Consider the following 14,311-nt stretch of genomic DNA (forward strand, 5'->3'; position numbering starts at 1 on the left):
CTAAGCGGGGATGCGCTGGTAGCTGTTCTATCACGCGCGCGCGACGTCACTATGCCGAGAAAAACACTGCCAAGAAACGGTAGATGCCCGGTATACTGGTGGAGTGCCGAGATTGCAGCTCTACGGTCAGCCTGTCTCAGAGCTAGACGTAGGATGCAAAGAGCTCGCACCGAGGATGCAAGAGAGAACCGCCGTGAAGTGTTTCGAGCTGCGAAATTAGCCCTTAACAAGGCTATTAAAAGCAGCAAGAGAGCCTGTTTCGACAACCTGTGTGAGAGTGCCAACGCGAATCCGTGGGGTGACGCCTACCGGATTGTGATGGCCAAGACCAAAGGGGGCTCCTCACCCCCAGAACGGTCTCCGGACCGGTTGGCAACGATCATCGAAGTACTCTTCCCGTCTCGAGCCACAAGCCCCTGGCCACCTGCACTACGAGACAGTGCGGGCACGGTCGAAATGGTGGCTCCAGTGACGAATGAAGAACTACTCGCAGTGTCTAAATCCCTAGCAATGAACAAAGCTCCAGGGCCGGATGGAGTTCCAAACAACGCTCTCAAGGCAGCGATCATAGCGAACCCGAACATGTTCAGGCTAGCTATGCAGAGATGCCTTGACGAGTGCCGTTTCCCCGATAGATGGAAAAGGCAGAAACTGGTGCTGTTGCCGAAGCCCGGGAAGCCGCCAGGCGACCCATCGGCGTACAGACCAATCTGTCTGATAGACACGACTGGCAAACTGCTTGAGAGGATCATCCTCAACAGGCTCACCCCGTACACGGAAGGTACGGACGGTCTGTCAAGCAACCAGTTTGGCTTTCGGAAGGGTAAGTCCACAGTGGACGCTCTCAACTCAGTGATAAATACTGCCGAGATAGCGATCCAACGAAAAAGGCGAGGTATTCGATACTGTGCGTTAGTGACACTTGACGTGAAGAACGCATTCAACAGCGCAAGCTGGGATGCCATCGCGCTCTCGTTACACCGGCTTAGCCTACCGGTGGGTCTGTACCGGATCCTGGAAAGTTACTTCCAAAACCGCGTACTGCTATACGAGACCGATGCCGGTCAGAAAAGGGTTCCGATTACCGCCGGAGTCCCGCAGGGCTCGATCCTAGGCCCGGTGCTATGGAACCTCATGTATGACGGGGTTCTGAGACTGAAGTTCCCTCCTGGGGTCAAGATCGTCGGTTTTGCCGACGACGTAACCTTGGAGGTCTACGGGGAGTCAATTCCTGAGGTAGAACTAACCGCAGAACACGCGATTAGCACGGTGGAGGAATGGATGAGCGCGAGAGGCCTGGAGCTCGCTCATCATAAGACGGAGGTAGTTATCGTCAACAACCGCAAGTCGGCACAACATGCAGTTATCCATGTGGGAGAAGTCGCGATCACTTCACAGCGAAGTCTGAAGTCTCTCGAAGTCATTATAGATGACAAACTGACCTTCGGCAGCCATGTCGACTATACGTGCAAGAGAGCGTCGACTGCTGTTGCGGCACTATCGAGAATGATGTCCAACAGCTCAAAGGTTTGCGCCAGTAGACGTAGGTTACTGGCAGGCGTTGCCATATCTATCCTCAGGTACGGCGGCCCGTCATGGTCAAGAGCACTGAGGGTAACCAGTTACCTACAGAAACTGAAGAGCACCTACCGCGTGATGTGCCTCAGAGTGATATCTGCCTACCGCACGGTATCACACGATGCATCCTGCGTGATAGCGAGCATGATGCCAGTCGGGCTGGTCATTCGGGAAGATGAGGAGTGCTTTGAGCTACGTGGAAATAGGGGAGCCCGCGAGCGCACCAGGGTGACCTCGGTCGCCAGATGGCAGCGTGAGTGGGACAACTCCTCGAAAGGTAGGTGGACCCACCGGCTGATACCTAGCATATCGAGCTGGGTGGGAAGACCCCATGGGGAAGTTCACTTCCACCTGACACAATTCCTGTCAGGCCATGGCTGTTTCCGTCAGTACCTCCACAGGTTCGGGCACGCGGAGGTCCCAGTCTGCCCGGACTGCCCAGGTGTAGATGAAACTGCCGAACACATACTGTTCGTATGTCATCGGTTCGACGTCGAAAGAAGAGCAATGCTTGACGTCTGTGGCTGGGACACAACCCCGGATACCCTTATTCAGCGGATGTGTCAATCGGTGGAGAAGTGGAACGCAGTCTCGGCTGCTACCATCCAGATTGCCAGTAGGCTACAGGTAATCTGGCGAACCGAGCAACAGACGACGGGCACGGCTAACTAGTGATTGGTTAGCTGGAGCAAAAAAGGCCAAGCGCAAAATAAGAGAGTGAATGGTCTGTTCATGCCGAGGCAGGTTGGCGCAGCGAATGGCAACCGCGTAAGGGGTAAACCCAGCCACCCCGAAGCAAGACAGAAGAGTGAGTGTATAGGCGTATAAGTGGACTGCCTCATGCCAAGACGGGAGGGTCGTAGCGTAGTATGTTGGAACTAAGCTATCGATGCCTCATGGCGTGGCAGAGGAGTGAAAGGGTGAGCATCCAAGTCAGTCTCACACTGCATGGTAAGGGTGAGCATAAAAGTCAACCTCACAGGTTGGTAGAGGCTAGCACAAAAGTCAGCCTAGCAAGGAATGAGAAAAGTGAGCACACAAGTCAGCCTCGCATGGTATGTCAGAAGTGGGGCCTAAGAAAAATGTCCCACATGGGATGCCAGGGGGAGTGACAAAGGTACAATAGAGTGGCACGATTGAGAGTGAATCAGGTGATAGGGTGATAGCACCCAAGTCAGCCTCACATGGTATGGGTAGGGCAAGCACAAAAGTAAGCCTAGCAAGGAATGAGTAAGGTGAGCACACAAGTCAGCCTCGCATGGAACGTAAAAGGTGAGCACAAAAGTCAGCCTCATGTGGGAGTGTTTGAGAGTGAATCAAAGTACGATTGAGAGAGCACTCAAGTAAGCCTCATACAGGATGTATGAACGCGTGAGTGAGAGTGAATGAGTACATATAGTACAGCCATCCCCCCAGAAGTAATACCGAGAGGTAGTTCCTGGGAGGAATGATGGCGGAGCCCAATGGAGTTTAGTCGGTATTAATGGCTGGTCACCATTCGAGTCCGACACGCCCCCAGTGCACCCCGTGCGGTAGATTGGACCCTACCAATAGCACGTGTACTGGGCTAGGACATAAAGGTCTACTCCATTGTAAAAAAAAATATCAATGCAAATGAAAACTTAGAAATATCTACCTGTCTCATTCACGAATCGCATTCTCCCTGTCGTTCTCTGTTCAAGGGGCTTGAAAGCACATGTGACCTTGTCTCACTTTACTATATTCAATTGCGCGTTAAAATACTGGACCAGTAAATTCAATTCTGTACATAAATCTTTTATTCGGGAATATGTGACCAAAAAGTAAACTTCAAATTCCAAAGCAAATTGAACGTTCCAGGTTCCTGATAACTAATTAAGATCCAACAATAAAGTAGAAACACCAGATAATATTAAAACGACGCCGTCAAGTAAAGAAGCATAGAACCAAAAAAATGGAAGCCATAGAAAGTCCATTGCATATTTATTAGCCTTTTCTCAGAAGATAGGATTTTCAAAAACATTTCAAAACTTTCTGTTGCAATGGTTCTCAAATTCGTACAATCCGGTTTATTCATTTTCTTTATTCAAACATGTTTTTAGCTTCAAATATATGACCATTTCATTTTAATTAAATATTTCATTCCGCATCTTTTTATTAGTTTTGTTCATCTGCGTTCATTTTACTTATTTTATTCGTTTCATTCTTTGGATTCACTCTGATCAGTTTATTCTTTTTGTGCATTTTACTCATATCATTCATTGTTTTCATTGTATGCATTTTATTCATTTTGTTCAGTTTCTTCATTTTAATAATCCGACTACTTTTTCAGTTTTAATCATTTAATCCAAATAATTTATTTGATTCAATTTATTTCTTTATATTAATTTATAACCTTTTACCATTGTTCAATTTTTCATTTTAATCAATGCATTTAATTCTGCTCATTTTCTTCTTTTTATTCATTTTATCACTTCAGCTCATTTTGTTTATTTGATTCGTTTGTTTTACATTTCTTACAAAAGAAATGTATAGGATTCGCTCAAACTTTGAAAACTTTTTCCGAGGCCCGGAGGGCCGAGTCTCATATACCAATCGACTCAGCTCGACAAATTGAGACAATGTCTGTATGTGTGTGTGTATGTGTGTATGTATGTATGTACAAAATGTCATGTAATTATCTCAGCAATGGCTGAACCGATCTTAATGAAATTAGTTTCAAATGAAAGGCCTAACGTTGCCATTTGACACTATTATTTTTGATTTTCGACATATTGTTTACTTTCTGAGATATGGACGATTTTGATAAAACACAGCAGGTTTTTTGCAAATAACTTTCGAACAATACAATGTTGTCCCACAAACTGCACAGAAGTAGAAAGCTTGTAAAAATACCTTTCCGATAAGCTATAGATTGTCTTAATCCGTGCACGATTGGCGAAGATATTAAACATTTTGTATTTTTGGTCCTCGCTTACCAATTTCCACTAATTAAAAATGAGATTGTTTCATACAGAGTATTGCTTTACTGATGTTTTAGGGGCAAAACTAAACCGATTTTGAATAACGGGGTATGAAAACACATCTACGTGAATCAAGGAATTCGATGTTGAGAACATTTTGTGAATTACCTTTATAATAAATGAACTATTTCTCAAAAATCAAAAAAGTTCACTTCAAAAACAAAATAATGTGTTGATAAAGAAACAGTGAGTTCTAGTATTTATTCCTTGGATTAGGCATTGCATTCAATCCTGAGGTAAATGTTGGATAGTATATCAATACACAGATCAAGTAATTCACCTAGTAGTGAGATAAAGGATTTCTCATATAATTATACTCGTGGCGTCACCGAAAGCAACTGTATGTTTGAAGCCCAAAAATCTAGCGAAAATTTAGCTCTTTTGCAAGATTTAGGTTATACTGGTTATGGCGCAAAAATCACTACTTGCATTATTTATGATAAGAATTTTAGAAATCAATATATCATAATAATATACCTATAAAAATAATGTCACTGCATTAACCATCATTTGCCATTCCTCACACGCCCCCCCCCCATCTATCTCTCTCTCTCTCTCTCTCTCTCTCTCTCTCTCTCTCTCTCTCTCTCTCTCTCTCTCTCTCTTTCTCTCTCTGTCTCTCTTCTATCGCATCTATCTAGCTATTTCTGTATCCATTTCTAAGTTGTGTGATAAGATCTTCTGCCAATCTGAAATATTTATTAATTGTAATTGCGAAGGTTTGAGAAAACAAAACTATTTTTTGTCTGCTGCTACATCAACTCAACTTTAATTCAATTGTATTCAAAGCCTGTATCTACACTATAATTAAGGGAATTCATGGCTATATCAGAAAAATATTTGGCTTAACTGGGTAATATGAAAGTTTGACGATGGAAATTTTCAAAAGAGACATTCCACGTGCGATATTTAAACTATTCGTATCTCTATTGAATTTTGAATGAAATATATGCTCAAAGACTGAAAGCTGAAGCCAGCAGGATTGGACTTGCCATCAACTTTTCGAAGACAAAATACATGAGAGGAAGAGGTTCTAGAGACGACAATGTGAACCTCCCTCCCGAGTTCAGATTGACGGTGACGAAATCGAGATGGTCGACGAATTCATGTATTTGGGCTCACTGGTAACCGACGACAATGATAACAGCATAGAAATTCAGAGACGGATCTTGGCGGGAAATCGTGCCTACTTTGGTTTCCAGAGGACGCCCCGGTCGAACAAAATTCGCCGCCGCACGAAGTTGATTATCTTCAAGACGCTGATTAGATCGGTGGTCCTCTACGGCCACGAGACCTGGACTATGCTCGTAGAGGACCAACGCGCCCTTGGAGTTTTCGAACGAAAGGTGTTGCGTACCATCTATGGTGACGTGCAGGTGGAAGACGGAACGTGGCGCAGGCGAATGAACCATGCGTTGTATTAGCTGCACATTCGTTGTATTGGTACGAACTTTCATGAAAAATAACGGATCAAAGACCAAAAATATCCACAAATTAGATCCAGGAAAAGAAGTCTCCCAAAGTACCCACTCTCGATGGGGGATGCAACTACAATGTGTCTTCTAACTTATCGTCGTCCATATTTGGATTTACTGAGTAGTTTGAACCATTTCTTTTTCACAGTATTGGTCTGTTTAGGACTTATTCATCCATATTTCCTGCACGAGAATTCCGGACGAAACAATATGAAAGCTATAAGGATGAATGGAAAGAGACTGCATTGCAATCAACTGAATGCACGGCTTTTATGCTATCGACATAGCCTAGACATTTCACACTATTTACTTCAATGCAAATAAAAACTTTGAAATATCTACCTGTCTCATTCACGAATCGCATTCTCCCTGTCGTTCATTGTTTAAGGGGCTTGAAAGCACATGTGACCTTGTCTCATTTTACTATATTCAATTGCGCGTTAAAATACTGGACCTGGAAATTCTATTCTGTACATAAATCTTTTTTTCGGGAATGTGTGGCCAAAAAGTAAACTTCGAATTCGTCAAGTAAAGAAGCATGAAAACAAAAAGAATGAAACTAAAAAAAGATGGAGGGCCTAGAAAGTCCATTGCATATTTATTAGCCTTTTTCAAAAGATGGGATTTTCAAAAACATTTCAAAACTTTCTGATGCAATGGTTCTCAAATTCGTACAATCCGGTTTATTCATTTTCTTAATTCAAAAATGTTTTTTGCTTCAAATATATGACCATTTTATTTTAATTAAATATTTCATTCCGCATCTTTTTATTCGTTTTGTTCATCTGCCTTCATATTACTTATTTTATTCGTTTCATTCTTTGGATTCATTCTGATCAGTTTATTCTTTTTGTGCATTTTACTCATATCATTCATTGTTTTCAATGTATGCATTTTATTCATTTTTTCCAGTTTATTCATTTTGTTCAGTTTCTTCATTTTAATAATCTGACTACTTTTTCAGTTTTAATCATTTCATCCAAATAATTTATTTGATTCAATTTATTTCTTTATATTAATTTATAACCTTTTACCATTGTTCAATTTTTCATTTTAATCAATGCATTTAATTCTACTCATTTTCTTCTTTTTATTCATTTTATTACTTCAGCTCATTTTGTTTATTTGATCCATTTGTTTTATTTATGCATTTCATTTATTTTTTACTTTATTCGTTTTGTTCATCCATTCTTTTTATTCATTTGATCCATTTCATTAATTTGATTCATTGTATTCACTGGATGAATTAAATCAATTTGATTCATTTAATTCATTTAATTAATTTGATTCATGTGATTCATTTGATTCATATGATTCATATGATTCATTTGATTCATTTGATTTATTTGATTCATTTGATTCATTTGATTCATTTGATTCATTTGATTCATTTGATTCATTTGATTAATTGATTCATTTGATTCGTTTGATTCATTTGATTCATTTGATTCATTTGATTCATTCGATTCATTTGATTCATTTGATTCATTTGTTTCATTTGTTTCATTTGTTTCATTTGATTCATTTGATTCATTTGATTCATTTGATTCATTTGATTCATTTGGTTCATTTGATTCATTTGATTCATTTGATTCATTTGATTCATTTGATTCATTTGTTTCATTTGTTTCATTTGTTTCATTTGTTTCATTTGTTTCATTTGTTTCATTTGATTCATTTGATTTATTTGATTCATTTGATTCATTTGATTCATTTGATTCATTTGATTCATTTGATTCATTTGATTCATTTGATTCATTTGATTCATTTGATTCATTTGATTCATTTGATTCATTTGATTCATTTGATTCATTTGAATCATTTGATTCATTTGATTCATTTGGTTCATTTGATTCATTTGATTCATATGATTCATTTGATTCATTTGATTCATTTGATTCATTTGATTCATTTGATTCATTTGATTCATTTGATTCATTTGATTCATTTGATTCATTTGATTCATTTGATTCATTTGATTCATTTGATTCATTTGATTCATTTGATTCATTTGATTCGTGTGATTCATTTGATTCATTTGATTCATTTAATTCATTTAATTCATTTGATTCATTTGAATCATTTGAATCATTTGGTTCATTTGGTTCATTTGATTCATTTGATTCATTTGATTCATTTGATTCATTTGATTCATTTGATTCATTTGATTCATTTGATTCATTTGATTCATTTGATTCATTTGATTCATTTGATTCATTTGATTCATTTGATTCATTTGATTCATTTGATTCATTTGATTCATTTGATTCATTTGATTCATTTGATTCATTTGATTCATTTAATTTATTTGATTCATTTGATTCATTTCATTCATATCTTCAATTTTATGCATTTCATGTTCAGTCATTCGTTTTATGTCATTCAATTTGTTAATATGAGTCAATTTATTCTATTATTCTTATAACTATTTCTAAATATAATCTTTATTTTTATGTAATAACCTAATCTAATTTGATTCGTGTATATTATAATTTTGATTTCCATTAATTTTTCTACTCATTTTAAAAATTTAAAACCTGTTTTAATCCACCTAGCGGTGCAATTGTGCCTTTCTCATTTCTCTATGGCACGGAGGCTTTTTATGTTCAACATAATTGTGGAAATGTCCATTACATTCTTAGTACACTTTGCACTTATACACAATGGCATGCCAGCCACGAACTTGATGAGCTACGTGTCGACGGTGAAACACTTGAAACAAAAAAATATCATACTCCATTAGCCTAATCAGCATTAGATCAATGTTATCTGCTTGCTAACTCATTTTGTCATGCGGGGGTGGGTATGTGAGGAGGGCGAAAGTCCCATGAACGAACGACTCCCCAGCTTAAATTGGTATGCTTTGTGATATAGTGGTGGTTTAAAGATGATGGGGTTGAAAGGGAGGGGTATGAGGGCTGGATGGGGTGGTGGTCTGAGGGATGATTTAAGGAGATTTTTAAAGGAGGGGAGTGAACAGTAGAGGGGGGGTGTAACCCCTCTCCGTAAACCATCAACTACGCCCCTGTTAAAATCCAGAAACCTTATGAGAGTCGAAAAAAAAATTTGGCCGGGATTAGGTTGACGTTTTTCAGAGTGATTGCATAACCTTTCTATATGAGAAAGGCAAAAATGTGCCAAAATCCAAAAAAGTGAATTGTCGTCAAATTTATTATCGAGTTTGCATCAAATCTCGACGTTTCATGCACCTTGAACACATTTATCATCAAAAATAAAAATTCTATTTTTGCCTTTCTCATATAGAAAGGTTATGCAATCACTCTGAAAAACGTCAACCTAATCCCGGCCCGGAGGGCCGAGTGTCATATCCCATTCGACTCAGTTCGTCGAGATCGGAAAAAGTCTGTATGTGTGTGTGTATGTATGTATGTGTGTGTATGTGTGTGTATGTGTGTGTGTGTGTATGTATGTGCGTATGTGTCAAATAATGTCACTCATTTTTCTCAGAGATGGCTGGACCGATTTGCCCAAACTTAGTCTCAAATGAAAGGTGCAACCTTCCCATCGGCTGCTATTGAATTTTGGATCGATCGGAATTCTGGTTCCGGAATTACGGGATTCAGAGTGCGGCCACACAGAAATTTCTCATATAAACTATAGGAAAAATTAAAAATAGAATTTTTATTTTTGATGCTAAATGTGTTCAAGGTGCATGAAACGTCGAGATTTGATGAAAACTCGAAAAAAAAATTTGACTACCATTCACTTTTTTGGATTTTGGCACATTTTTGCCTTTCTCATATAGAAAGGTTATGCAATCACTCTGAAAAACGTCAACCTAATCCCGGCCCGGAGGGCCGAGTGTCATATCCCATTCGACTCAGTTCGTCGAGATCGGAAAAAGTCTGTATGTGTGTGTGTATGTATGTATGTGTGTGTATGTGTGTGTGTGTATGTGTGTGTGTATGTATGTGCGTATGTGTCAAATAATGTCACTCATTTTTCTCATTTTTCGGCCACACAGAAATTTCTCATATAAACTATAGGAAAAATTAAAAATAGAATTTTTATTTTTGATGCTAAATGTGTTCAAGGTGCATGAAACGTCGAGATTTGATGCAAACTCGAAAAAAAAATTTGACTACGGTTCACTTTTTTGGATTTTGGCACATTTTTGCCTTTCTCATATAGAAAGGTTATGCAATCACTCTGAAAAACGTCAACCTAATCCCGGCCAAATTTTTTTTTCGATTCGTTTAGGGTTTCTGGATTTTAACAGGGGCGTAGTTGATGGTTTACGGAGAGGGGTTACACCCCCCCCCCCCTCTACTGTTCGCGCCCCTCCTTTAAAAATCTCATACCCCTCCCTTTCAACCCCATCATCTTTAAACCACCACTGTATCACAAAGCATACCAATTTAAGCTGGGGAGTCGTTCGTTCATGGGACTTTCGCCCTCTTCACATACCCAGCCCCGCATGACAAAATGAGTTAGCAAGCAGATAACATTGATCTAATGCTGATTAGGCTAATGGAGTATGATATTTTTTTGTTTCAAGTGTTTCACCGTCGACACGTAGCTCATCAAGTTCGTGGCTGGCATGCCATTGTGTATAAGTGCAAAGTGTACTAAGAATGTAATGGACATTTCCACAATTATGTTGAACATAAAAAGCCTCCGTGCCATAGTTTAGAGAAATGAGAAAGGCACAATTGCACCGCTAGGTGGATTAAAACAGGTTTTTATTTTTCCTATAGTTTATATGAGAAATTTCTGTGTGGCCGCACTCTGAAACCCGTAATTCCGCAACCAGAATTTCGATCGATCCAAAATTCAATAGCAGCCGATGGGAAGGTTGCACCTTTCATTTGAGACTAAGTTTGGACAAATCGGTCCAGCCATCTCTGAGAAAAATGAGTGACATTATTTGACACATACGCACATACATACACACACACATACACACACACATACATACACACATACACACACACATACAGACTTTTCCGATCTCAATGAACTGAGTCGAATGGGATATGACACTCGGCCCTCCGGGCCGGGATTAGGTTGACGTTTTTCAGAGTGATTGCATAACCTTTCTATATGAGAAAGGCAAAAATGTGCCAAAATCCAAAAAAGTGAATTGTCGTCAAATTTATTATCGAGTTTGCATCAAATCTCGACGTTTCATGCACCTTGAACACATTTAGCATCAAAAATAAAAATTCTATTTTTAATTTTTCCTATAGTTTATATGAGAAATTTCTGTGTTGCCGCACTCTGAAACCCGTAATTCCGGAACCAGAATTCCGATCGATCCAAAATTCAATAGCAGCCGAAGGTTGCACCTTTCATTTGAGACTAAGTTTGGACAAATCTATTCAGCCATCTCTGAGAAAAATGAGTGATATTATTTGACACATACGCACATACATACACACACACACATGCTATGCCGAGAAGTAGACGCCAATCCCTGGGGTGACGCATACCGAGTCGTGATGGCGAAAATGAAGGGTCCGACGACGCCAGCCGAAATGTGTCCGAGCAAGCTGAAGATAATCGTCGAGGGTCTTTTCCCGAAGCACGATCCAACTATATGGCCACCGTCACCGCACGGCGAGGAAGAAGGAACAAACATGGATCGGCAAGTGACTAACGACGAGCTAGTAGAAGCATCGAAGCGCCTAAAACCAAAGAAAGCCCCTGGTCCGGATGGAATACCAAACGTGGTACTGAAAGCTGCGATCCTGGGATATCCGGACATGTTCAGGATAGTGATGCAGAAGTGCCTAAATGAAGGCAACTTCCCCGAAATGTGGAAGGTCCAGAAGCTGGTGTTGCTGCCGAAGCCAGGGAAGCCACCTGGCGACCCGACCTCGTACAGACCCATATGCCTGCTGGATACACTCGGAAAACTCCTGGAAAGGATCATTCTTAACAGGTTGACGAAATTCACGGAAGGTGAGCGCGGACTGTGCAAGATGCAGCTTGGTTTCCGCAAAGGAGCATCGACAGTGGATGCAATTCGGATAGTGCTCGAGAGTGCCGAGAAGTCATCTAAACAGAAGCGAAGAGGAGATCGATACTGCGCTGTGGTTACGATAGATGTGAAGAACGCGTTCAACAGTGCCAGCTGGGAAGCCATCGCTGCAGCGCTGCATAGAATGAGGGTTCCCGACTATCTGTGCCAGATCCTGAAGAGCTACTTTCAGAGCAGAGTGCTACTGTACGAGACGAGCGAAGGACAGAAGTCATTGCGTGTCACAGCGGGCGTTCCTCAGGGCTCCATTCTCGGTCCAACCCTTTGGAACGGGATGTACGATGGGGTGTTAACGCTGCAGCTGCCTAGGAAAGTGAAAATCGTAGGTTTCGCGGACGACGTGTCACTAACGGTGATGGGTGAGACACTTGAAGAAGTGGAGGTGTCGGTGACGGAGACAATAGACGCGATCGAGAGCTGGATGAACGGGGTCAAGCTGCAAATAGCTCACCACAAGACGGAGGTGTTGTTGGTCAGTAACTGCAGATCGGTCCAACGGATGCAGATCGACGTCGGAGGGCACGTGATTGCATCGAAACGTGCATTGAAGCAATTGGGAGTTATAATCGACGACCGGTTGAGCTTCAACAACCACGTTGATTACGCCTGTGAAAAGTCGGCGAAGGCAACGAACGCAATAGCGAGAATCATGCCAAACGTCGGCGGTCCGAGAAGCAGCACGAGACGTCTGCTATCTACTGTTTCGTCATCGATACTCCGATATGGGGTTCCTGCCTGGAGTGCTGCGCTGAAAACCAAGCGGAACCGTGAAAAGCTAAACAGGAAATTCCGACTGATGGCCGTACGAGTCGCGAGTGCCTACAGAACAATATCGTCGGAGGCAGTATGCGTTATCGCCGGGATGATCCCCATCTGCATTACCCTGGTGGAGGACGTGGAATGCTATCAGCGGAGAAATGCACGTAACGCTAGGAGACAGGTTCGAGCGGACTCGTTGGGTAAATGGCAACAGGAGTGGGACAACGCGGAGAAAGGAAGGTGGACCCACTGACTCATCCCAAATGTATCGGCCTGGGTACATAGGAAGCATGGAGAGGTGAACTTCCATTTGACGCAGTTTTTGTCCGGGCACGGATGCTTCCGGAAGTACTTACATCGGTTTGGACATGCTTCGTCACCCCTTTGCCCGGGTTGTGCGACCGTGCAGGAGACACCGGAACATGTGGTCTTCGAATGCCCTAGATTCGAAGAAGTTCGTAGGGGTATACCTGGTATGACAGCGGACAATATCGTCGAAGAGATGTGCCGTGACGAACATACCTGGGACGCTGTCAACAGAGTGGTCTCGAGCATACTCTCCGAGTTGCAGAGGAAGTGGCGTAGAGACCAACAAGAAACCGCAAATCGGGTTTCGAGAGAAATTCCGCCGCCGGGGAACTCTCCAACTGTGTAGACTAGGCCCACCGCCGGGGACCAGTTGAGTAGTGCGTGATGTAGCACCGAGTTGGGTCGTCGGGGCGCCTGAGAACCGGACGTCAAGCTTCACCGGAATAGCTGAACCGACCTCGACATCCTTCCGGGTAGCTCGTGAGTAGGCTATATCCACCGCCGGGGATTGGACCGAGTAGACCGCGTCGCAGAGCTAGCAGTGGGTCGTTGGGGCGCCGGTGAACCGGAAGTTACGCTCCAACCGGAATCGCCGGATAGACCTCAGCACCTACTGTATGGCCCGTTGAGTAGGCTAGATCCACCGCCGGGGACTAGATCGAGTAGATCGGGCGAAACGGAACGAGAGGAAGCCAAAGGGCTCATGAAATTGTGGTGCTAAAACAAAAGAAGAATCGGTACCGGGGGAGCCTCCTTCGCCGGGGAACTCTCCGTCGGCGTAAGCTAGATCCACCGCCGGGGACTAGACTGAGTAGACCGCGACGAAATACCACCAGTCGCAGGTCGTCGGGGCATCAGCGAACCGGACGCTCTGCTCCACCGGAATCGCCGAACTGACCTCGACATCTGGTTGGTTGGCTCGGTTTCGGGAGAACTTCTCTCGCCGGGGAATTCTCCGTCGGAGTAGGCTAGGTCCATCGTCGGGGACTAGACCGAGTAGTTCGCGAACAAGTCTGGTGCTCAAAAAGTAAACGGCGTTGAATGGTGCGAGAAGGGAGTTGCGGTGCTAACCGGCACAAGCGAGCCGCAGGGCTCGGTGAATTAGACAGTCAGAAGTTTGCCGCTCAGACTGTACTCGTAGGGGAGGAGTACTAAGCCTCGACTCACAGCCAGCTTTCCGACTG

The sequence above is a fragment of the Topomyia yanbarensis genome, chromosome 3 (genome assembly GCF_030247195.1).
Source record: "Topomyia yanbarensis strain Yona2022 chromosome 3, ASM3024719v1, whole genome shotgun sequence".
Taxonomy (NCBI): domain Eukaryota; kingdom Metazoa; phylum Arthropoda; class Insecta; order Diptera; family Culicidae; genus Topomyia; species Topomyia yanbarensis.